This window comes from Tupaia chinensis, unplaced genomic scaffold (assembly GCF_000334495.1).
Source record: "Tupaia chinensis unplaced genomic scaffold, TupChi_1.0 Scaffold148065_1, whole genome shotgun sequence".
Taxonomy (NCBI): Eukaryota; Metazoa; Chordata; class Mammalia; order Scandentia; family Tupaiidae; genus Tupaia; species Tupaia belangeri.
In genome coordinates, this window is record NW_006207915.1 from 48,514 (window position 1) to 57,346 (window position 8,833).

The window sequence follows — 8,833 nt, forward strand, 5'->3', positions numbered from 1 at the left end:
ACTTACAGCTTTCACACTTTATAAGCCAATAGATATTTTTCCTACCAGAATGGAATATCTGGAGACATAATTACCATCCTTTTAAAACTTGATGCATAGATCATAACTGTTATATTATTTATCAAGTTTTAAACACATCCTGATCATTCTAAAAATATGAGTAGGTTTAAAAATTATTTTTCATTCTTTAAAAGCTACTTCATTGTGATCATTGGGTTAAATATATAGTTCATATAAAAAAGGAGTTGAAGGGCCTGCAAGTAGCATGGTGGATAAGGTGCTGGGCACTCCCACATGGCTGACCACAGTTCAAGTCCTGGACCTGGTGGCTTGCTTTCCCACTTTCCCTCCCTCTCTCTCTGTCTCTGTCTCTCTCTGGTCAAGTGAAAAAAAAATGAATGAATAAATAAATAATAAATAAAAACAAACCGCATGGAGTCCAGTATTTTTTGGTACCAAAAGCAGCTTGTACTTGAACTCCAAACGCCGACTTTTCCCCAGGCCCCTGTCCGCTGATTCTCGTCGTCGAGTAGTCGTGTTCCGAGGCGTCGTCCGGAGCTCTGAGTTAGCGCATGCCGAGCCGCTGTTCGGGGACGTGGGGTCGGGCTCCGGTGGGCCGTGGCCATGTTTCCGTCAGTGGACGAATCGTGCCTTCTCTAGCGTGTGGTCTGTTTAGACACCGTACTTCACACCCAGGGACGGTTCATAACCTGGAGCCGTGGCCAACACGCTCCAGCCCGGCCTGGGGGAGGCTCGTCCCACGCATGTGCCTTCTCCGCGAGGCTTCATGCAAACTTACACACTCGTACACACTCACACACACACTCACACACACTCTCACACACTCTCACACGTTCACTCCCACACATTCACACTCACATACTCGCACACACTCTCTCACACTCACACTCTCACACTCACACTCACACACTCTCACACTCACACACTTTCACTCACACTCTCACACATTCACACTCACACACTCTCACACTCACACACTCTCACTCACACTCTCACACTCACACTCTCACACACTCTCACTCACACTCTCACACACACTCTCACACTCACTCTCACACATTCACACTCACACATTCACACTCACATACTCACACACTCTCTCACACTCACACTCACACACTCTCACACTCACACACTTTCACTCACACTCTCACACATTCACACTCACACACTCTCACACTCACACACTTTCACTCACACTCTCACACATTCACACTCACACACTCTCACACTCACACACTTTCACTCACACTCTCACACATTCACACACACTCTCACACTCACACACTCTCACTCACACTCTTACACTCACACTCTCACACACTCTCACTCACACTCTCACACACTCTCACACTCTCACTCACACTCTCACACACACTCTCACACACACACTCTCCCACGGGTGTGGGACACCTCCGGGAAGGGACGGCCCCGCTGCTTCGGCCACCTCTCCCCTTTCGTGGAAAAAGAAGGCTCCTGACTCTCCCACAGGTGTGGGACACCTCCGGGAAGGGACGGCCCCGCTGCTTCGGCCACCTCTCCCCTTTCGTGGAAAAAGAAGGCTCCTGCCCAGCTCACTCGGTCAGGCAAACTCACCAGAAATGACCTAACAGCACAAAGCAATAAATCATTCCAACCTGACATTTATTCCCATGCTTTCGTGACCTTTCCAAAAATAACCCACCGGCCCAGCCAGGTAAATTCTTCCCGAGTTGTCATGTTTGAGACATTAACTCGGGTCCCCTGGGAACAACTGTCTTCCGTTATGGAGATGAAGGCGAACCCGAGATTCATGCTCCTGGATGGCTTGTTTTTCAACAAAACGCCCCGGCTCTGGCCGTCCCATTGCTGAAGGTGCGGACAGACAGGTTTGTCATCCTTCCTGTTTCCCAGGATCTGTTCTTTCCTCTGCCCTGGTCACCAAGCCCAGGCTTCTAGGAAACCGCCTTTCACCCAATCCTGAGCCTCTTAGTCTGAGGGCTTGATCTGCGCCCCCAAAGTCTAGGGTCCAGCTTAAACCAGTCAGCTCATTTCTCTCCCTAAATACAGACACCGCCCAGCCAGGCACACGGGCTGAGCTGGGGCAATCAGAGGGGAATGCACTTCTGCTGGGAATACAGGACCCTGAGCTCTTTCCTGTCGTGTGGGGGTGAAAGCATTAGTAGCTGCTGCACCCCAAAACCACAGTGTGGGAGCCTGCCAGGATTGGGGGCTGGAAGCCAAGAGGGGAGCTGGGTCCTGGTGCTGTGGAAGGGTCTGCTAGATCAAGCCCTGCCCGAGCTCCACACTGCCCCTTGACTTCCCATGCAGAAGGTGCTGAGGCTTCGTGCCACCTGCTGGCCCTCGGCAGCCATCTTAAACAGCAAACCACCAGCTTAGATGCCGTAAAAGGGAGAGCTGCAGGTGCTGGAGGAAAGTGAGTTCCGTCAGGGTCCACACCACAGGCGCCTCTTAGAGTGTGCGAAAAATGGCAGTATGGTTTTTAAAAATGGCTGAGCTTAGAGCTAAAACATAATAAATTAGTACTCTTTTTTCTATTTCCTTTTCTTTTCTTTTTTTGCCATAGGGTACGTGTGCTGGCCAGAGGGAGACAGAGAGAGGGAAATTGAGAAATCCCCACAAGGGGCATGGCCATCCTGAAATGCCTTCTTCTCCACTCTCTTCCTGGGGTTTGGGACACACACATGTGGCCCAATGTGACTTCCCGCCAGCAGGTATGGGGCGCCCCTCGCAGTCAGCCACGTGGGAGTCCAGCGCCCTTAACCACGCCGCCTGCTGGCCTCGCAGTCAGCCACGTGGGGGTCCAGCGCCCTTAACCAAGCCGCCTCCCGGCCTCGCAGCCAGATGGGACACACACATGTGGCCCAATGTGACTTCCCGCCAGCAGGTATGGGGCGCCCCTCGCAGTCAGCCACGTGGGAGTCCAGCGCCCTTAACCACGCCGCCTGCTGGCCTCGCAGTCAGCCACGTGGGGTCCAGCGCCCTTAACCACGCCGCCTGCTGGCCTCGCAGTCAGCCACGTGGGGTCCAGCGCCCTTAACCACGCCGCCTGCTGGCCTCGCAGTCAGCCACGTGGGGTCCAGCGCCCTTAACCACGCCGCCTGCTGGCCTCGCAGTCAGCCACGTGGGGTCCAGCGCCCTTAACCACGCCGCCTGCTGGCCTCGCAGTCAGCCACGTGGGGTCCAGCGCCCTTAACCACGCCGCCTGCTGGCCTCGCAGTCAGCCACGTGGGGTCCAGCGCCCTTAACCACGCCGCCTGCTGGCCTCGCAGTCAGCCACGTGGGGGTCCAGCGCCCTTAACCACGCCGCCTGCTGGCCTCGCAGTCAGCCACGTGGGGGTCCAGCGCCCTTAACCACGCCGCCTGCTGGCCTCGGTACATCTTTTCTCATCATAAAAGCGATACATGTCTTTTGGAAAAACCTTAAGCAATGTCTCAGTACGGAGAATGAAAACCGAGGTCCGCTTCAGTGAGGGTGGCGGTTCTCAGGGCCCTCGACCTTGCAGAGCCTCTCCTTCCCTCGCCTGTACCTTCCCTGTCCAGACTCAGTTTAGAGAATCAGACCCTGCTGCCACCGTCTGTGTGTTGCCCAGTCCTTGGACGTGCAGCAGGAAGGGGCTCAGCCTTTGCTTCTGTGGTATTGCTGCTGAGATGCAAGCCTGAATGAAATCCCAGAGACGTGAGCCAGCAGGTGGTGTGCTGGTTGGGGTGCTGAATTTTCTCATGGTAGACCACGGGCCACGTCCAGACCTGGTGGCTTGCTTTTCACTTCTCCTCTCTCTCTCTGTTTTTCTCCGGTTAAATCAAGATAAAGGAATATAATTAAACAAATAATTCTGTTTTTAAAAAAGTACTTAAGGGACCAGCAGTTAGCATAATGGCTATGTCACTGAACTCCCATGTAGTCGACCGCAGTTCTAGTCCCGGACCTGAAGGCTTAAACTCACGTTGGGCTCATGTGCGTGCGTGCCCAAGATCCTGAGAGGAGAATGGAGGAGAAGGGATTGTGGCATGGCCACCCCCCCTGGGGGGGTGATTTCTCACTTTCTGTCTCTGTCTCTCTCTGTCTTTCTGGCGAGCACATGTGCCCTATAGCAAAAACCTCTCCAAAAAAAAAAAATTACTTAAAAAACAAAAACAAATAAATAAGAGACATTCCACGCAATACTGGCCAGGCCTTTTCAGAAGGGTCCAGGTTGGACCGAGCAGATGGTGTACAGTTTATGTCGCTGGACTCCCACAGACTCCCATGGTAGTCAACTGCAGTTTGAGTCCTGGACCTGGCGGCTAAAACTCAGGCTGAGTGTGCGTGCGTGCCCGAAATTCTGAGAGGAGAATGGAGGAGAAGGGATTGCGGCGTGGCCATCCCCCCTGGGGGTGGGGTGGGGTGGGGTGATTTCTCGTTTTTTGTCTCTCTGCCTCTCTGGCAAGTACAAGTGCCCTGTAGCAAAAATCTTTCTTTAAAAAAAAAAAAGTGCCCAGGTCTTGAAAGGCACATAGGACGGGAGCTGCCCCTGACCAGAGGGGACAACACAGACCACTTAGTGCAGGGAGCACCCCGGATGCACCCTAGACCAGGCCAGACAACAGGGGAACAGAATCCCGCAGTGTGACGAGGTGTATTACTCACTGGTTTCTGTCTTTCTTTTTAAAAATGTGCTCCTAGACACATTTGAGTCTGAGAGTCCCCATCCTAGACGTGAGTGTTAGAAAAGATCACGAAGAGCATTTTAATGCAGCCTACTCGTTTTATAGGTGAATAAACTGAGGCCCAGCGGCAGACCTGCCGTCATCAGGAGCAGACAGAGGCAGAGAGAGGCACAGCGAGGGGCTGGCCACGCTGCAGTCCCCCCTCCGCCGTGGTAGAGAGAGTGAGGGGCTGGCCACACTGCAGTCCCTCCTCCTCCGTTCTCCTCTGGGCGTTTTGGGATTCAGTACACACACATGCACCCTCCTGGGGACATGGCCATGCTGCAATCCCTCTTCCTCCATTCTCCACCTGGGACTCTGGGCACACACGCAAATGTGTCTGGAGTGATTCTCAAGCCGCCAGGTCTGGGACTTGAACTGCGGTCAGCCATGTGAGGTCCAGCGCTGACCTCTTTGCTACCACTGACTCTTTTTTTTTTTTTCCTTTTTAAGAATTATTTTATTTAACTGTATTTATTTATTTATTTTTAATTTGACCAGAGAGAGACGGTGAGAAAGAGAGAGAGGAAGTGAGAAAGGAAGCCACCAGGTCTGGGACTCAAGCCATGGTTGGCCATGTAGGAGTCCAGCACCCTTAACCACCACGCCACCTGCAGGCCCCACTACCATCAACTCTTAATGAAATGGGAAAGAAAGCTCTCCTTTCGGGACTGGCTGTGGTCTCATGCATTGTTTGAGTGTGAACTCCCCTTCAAGTTGTGTCTTGGTCACTGGGGACAGGTATGATATAGTATTGGTATTAGGGGAAAACTCAATTCTTTCCTGGAGTCCTAGGGTGGAGGGCCTTTGGGTGTGATAATGTCATTAGGCTTGTGGGGTCTCCAAAAGTGAGTTTGGGTGGGTTTATAAGCAGAGAGAATGAGATCTGACCTGCAGAGAAAAAGCCATGTGATGCAGACCCTGCTCTGCTTAAAGCTCTGCCGGCTGCCATTCTGCGCTGCCTTCGGACTTCCTGGCCTCTGGGACTGTGGGTCGGATCCCCTTCCATTCTCGTAAATTCACCAGTCCTAGGTCTTTCTGTTAGCAAAGCAAAAACAGACTAAGCTATCTCCCCATCAAAACCTGCACAGGGTCTCGTTGGCCATACAAGCTGCCTGGGTATCTTTGCGGGTCATTATTCAGTCCTCAAAGCAATTATAAAAATAAAAGACATACAGAAACACCACGAAGAGAAAGGCCTGCTGTCCCGGGAGATCAGCCCTGGAAATAGCTGAAGACATGTTTTTCTAGACTTCTTTTATGTATGTAGTAACAAATGTATTTCTTTTATTTCTTTTCCTTTTTTAAAAAACATCAAAAATGGGCTAAGATCCTCCACAGCCCAGCGACTTGTCTCTTTCATTTAATACTGTATCTCTGCGGCAAGCTCTTTAAAAGTGAAAGGGGTTTACTTTCATGCTATTGCCTTCTTTGATGTAAAAATAGCAACTTTCCAGTAAAGCAAGTGACTTTTAGAAAAAAGTCTATTTTAAATAATCTAGAAATGTCACTGTTAACTTTAATTCTCTCGTAAGGGGAGAGCTGTGTTTGGGAAACTGGAGAAGGGGGCCCTCCGGTTACGCTTGGACACAGCCTGGTGTACCTGGAGCTTGCATGACGAGGTGGGGCAGGTTTCTTTAGCAGTCGGGGCTTCTAAGGCATCGGTCTGGTGTTGAGGGTGGAGGGGTCAGGAGACGGGCTGGAGTCCTGGCCGTGCCATAAACGACGGAGTAGGGAAGCCAGTTCCGATCTCAGGGCCTCGGAGTCCTCCTCTTCCACATGAGAGCATCGGCTGGAAGTTCCAAGCTCCTCCTGATCTCCCTGCAGTTCGGAAAGGGCACGCTTCAGCAGACTGAGACTCAGTTTTGAGCACCAACCTCTTACAGGCTTGCCACCTGACCCAGACAGTTGACTGTATTTGAATCCTAGCCCCGGTGGCTTGAAAACCATGCCAGGCATCACTGTGTGTGTGCCCAAATCCTGATAGGCTGAGAAATGGAGGAGATGGATTGCAGTGCCACCAGCTCCACTCGGGGCTGTTTTCTCCCTCTTCCTTCCCCTCTCTCTGTCTTTGGCAAATTAAAACAAACAGAAAACAGTCTGACTGATGCTGGTCTGGAGACCACACTTTGAGTAACAAGGTATTTGGATTTTTGAACTGTCACAAAACTTTGTTAGCCTTGGACACATGTAAATGAGACAACTGTTCTCCTTGGTGCTGCTGGTTGGGGGTTATCTGATTCTAAAGGGGCGTGTCATTTTGCTCGCCTTCCCATTGACTAGCGATCGATCCAGCTCTGAGAGAATAGGAAGGATCTAAGAGGTAGGGTACGGACATTGTTTAGTAGAAGCACAACTGATTTCGGCCCTGTAGGAAAAGATGGCTTTTCTAGTCCTACAGGCTATCAACCAATCTTGCATAATTAGAAGATCAGTTTCAGTATCTCTCATTGCCCACTCACAAGTCCTTCGAATTCTCCTCACGTAGGTTTCATCTTTTTGAAAATTATACATTAACACCACCGGTCCTTTGCAAACCACTGGTTTACTGACTTATTAGATGCAAGAAACATTTGCTGGGTGTGTGTGTCTGTGTGTGTGTGTGTGGGGGGGTGTTGGGCTATGAATTCCTCTAGGAGACTTGCTGGGTGTGTGTGAGTGTGTGTGTGTGTGTGTGTGTGTGCGTGTGTGAGGGGGATGTTGGAAAATGAATTCCTCTAGGAGACTTGCTAGGTGTGTGTGAGTGTGTGTGAGGGGAATGTTGGACTATGAATGCCTCTAGGAGACTTGCTGGATGTGTGTGTGTGTGAGGGGGATGTTGGAAAATGAATTCCTCTAGGAGACTTGCTGGGTGTGTGTGTGTGTGTGTGTGTTTGTGGGAGAGGAATTGCTCTAGGAGACTTGCTGGGTGTGTGTGTGTGTGTGTGTGTGTGTGAGGGGGATGTTGGAAAATGAATTCCTCTAGGAGACTTGCTGGCTGTGTGTGTGTGTGTGTGTGTGTGCATGTGTGAGGGGGATGTTGGAAAATGAATTCCTCTAGGAGACTTGCTGGGTGTGTGTGAGTGTGTGTGTTTGTGTGTGTGTGTGTGTGTGTACACGTGTGTGTGAGGGGGATGTTGGAAAATGAATTCCTCTAGGAGACTTGCTAGGTGTGTGTGAGTGTGTGTGTTTTTGTGTGTGTGTGTGTACGCGTGTGTGTGAGGGGGATGTTGGAAAATGAATTCCTCTAGGAGACTTGCTAGGTGTGTGTGAGTGTGTGTGTTTTTGTGTGTGTGTGTGTACGCGTGTGTGTGAGGGGGATGTTGGAAAATGAATTCCTCTAGGAGACTTGCTAGGTGTGTGTGAGTGTGTGTGTTTTTGTGTGTGTGTGTGTACGCGTGTGTGTGAGGGGGATGTTGGAAAATGAATTCCTCTAGGAGACTTGCTAGGTGTGTGTGAGTGTGTGTGTTTTTGTGTGTGTGTGTGTACGCGTGTGTGTGAGGGGGATGTTGGAAAATGAATTCCTCTAGGAGACTTGCTAGGTGTGTGTGAGTGTGTGTGTTTGTGTGTGTGTGTGTGTGTGTGTACGCGTGTGTGAGGGGGATGTTGGAAAATAAATTCCTCTAGGAGACTTGCTGGGTGTGTGTGAGTGTGTGTGTTTGTGTGTGTGTGTGAGGGGAATGTTGGACTATAAATGCCTCTAGGAGACGTGCTGGGTGTGTGTGTGTGCATTTATGTGTGTGCATGTGTGGACTATGAACTCCTCTAGGGACGCGGTTGCTCAGGGTCCTGCTCTCCTGAGTCCCAGCTGCTTACAGAGAAACAGCACCCTCTCTGTAAGAGAATCCAGTCTTGGCTAGGTAATTCCTCTCCTAGGACCCCACAAATCAGAGTGCAGTAGAAGATGCCTTAGCAGTCACGTGGACCCTGACGAATCAAGAGGTCAAGAGACCTGCCCAAACCTAGTAGGTGGCTCTTGCTCTGCTGGGATTTGAACCTAGGCGCTCTTTCCACCACCTGCCTCCTTATTTATTTGGGGGCCACTGAACTGAGGGCTCACACATCTGCTACCACGGTAATAACCCGCCTGCAGGTTTGACGCTAGGCAGCAAGGCACAGAGGCCACGGGAGCAGGGGCGGGCCC